The sequence below is a fragment of the Sus scrofa genome, chromosome X, assembly GCF_000003025.6.
Source record: "Sus scrofa isolate TJ Tabasco breed Duroc chromosome X, Sscrofa11.1, whole genome shotgun sequence".
Classification (NCBI taxonomy): domain Eukaryota; kingdom Metazoa; phylum Chordata; class Mammalia; order Artiodactyla; family Suidae; genus Sus; species Sus scrofa.
Genome location: NC_010461.5, coordinates 43,480,178 through 43,481,861, shown reverse-complemented (window position 1 = coordinate 43,481,861; position 1,684 = coordinate 43,480,178). Strand labels below are relative to the sequence as shown.

General features: G+C 45.7%; 1 pseudogene; it reads right to left on the bottom strand.

The window, feature by feature from the left end:
• Positions 373-668, bottom strand: LOC100513253 (annotated as a pseudogene).

Here is a 1,684-nt window from a genome sequence, read left to right as displayed (position 1 = left end):
TCTAGGAGTTCCTGTTGTGGCGCAGCAGAAATGAGTCCAACTAGCATCCATGAGGATGCAGGTTCAACCCCTGGCCTCGCTCAGTGGGTCAGGGACTCTTCATTGCCGTGAGCTGTGGTGTAGGTCACAGACGCAGCTCAGATCCCGTGTTGCTGTGGCTGTGGTGTAGGCCGGCAGCTGCAGCTCTGATTCAACCCCTAACCTGGGAACTTCCATATGCTGCGGATGTGGCCCTAAAAAGACAAAAAAAAAAAATGTTTCTAGAGCTACTAAAAAACTTGCATTTACAAAATAGTTGATAAAAATACTCCTCTGGGTTGTACAAGAAGGGGGACAGGAACCACTGACGGGACTGGGTGTGTGTGTGTGGTATTAATCGGACTTGGCTTCTTTCTCTCCTGCTTCATCAGAGGCTGGGCTCTCCTAATTTTTAGTTTCTCTGTTTTCTGCAGGTAAATCCTCTTTAGTCTCTGGTTAGTCACTTCGGCCTGTTTTCCCTTTGCTCCCCTTTTCCCTTTTGTTTGTACTTTTTTGTCTGAAGATTTATCCTTTGCAGCCACCTTTTCTGGCTTCCTTTCCACTTTTGTAGGAGCAGGTTTAGCTAGCAGTCTCCTCTTGGGCTCCTCCTTTACCACCCTCTGCGTGGAGCTGACCTTCCTCTTGGGCATCCTGGCAGCAGGGTGGGCACGTGCTGGGTACCTGAGGGCTGCAGCTGGAGAGGCTTCACGAAGCTGGGCTGCCTGGCCACTGCCAGTAGTTACCTATTCTTAACTGAGCTTTGGTACTTCGTACCTCTCAGATTGTCTATTGCATCCTTGTTGATATTCTGCTTAAATGTCCTATCAATTATCAAGAAAGGGATATTGAAATCTCAGACTGTAATTGTAGATTTATCTATTTCTCTTTGCAGTTTTATCAGTTTTAGCTTCATGTATTTGGTAGCTCTGTTATTAGGTATGTAAACATTTAGGATTGTTGGGATTATCATGAATATAAATGTAAACGTCCTCAACAAAATATTAGCAAATTGAATCTACTGATATATAAGAAGAATAATGCACTACAACCAAAGGAGGCTTATTCCAGGAATACAAAACCAGTTCAATATGCTGAGTCAATCAATGGGGAGTTCCCATTGTGGCTCAGCAGGTTACAAACCCGACTAGTATCCATGAGGATGCAGGTTCGATCCCTGGCCGGCCTTGCTCATTGGGTTAGGGATCTGGCATTGCTGTGGCTGTGGCTGTGGCATAGGCTGGCAGCTGCAGCTCCCATTCAACCCCGGGCCTGGGAACTTCCATGTGCTCCAGGTGTGGCCCTAAAAACAAAACAAAACAAAAAATCAGTCACTGTAATCCTCCATGTTAACAGTCTAAAGAAAACCACATGCCCATGTCAGTTGTTGCAGTGGAAGCATTTAGCAAAATACATCCATGAATCATGAAAATTCTCAGCAAACTAGGACTAGAAGGGAACTCCCTGAATTTGGTAAAGGGTATCTTCAAAAAACCTACAGCTAACGTCATATTTGGTTTGAAAGACTGAATGCTTTCCTCCAAAGAGCAGGAATGAGGCTAGCATGAGAATGTGAAGCTCCCAGGGGACGCAGGCCCCTGGAGTTCTCACCCTCTTGTGGGCTTTTCCTCTAGGAGTACCACTAGGCTCACAGAGAATTCAGAGAAGT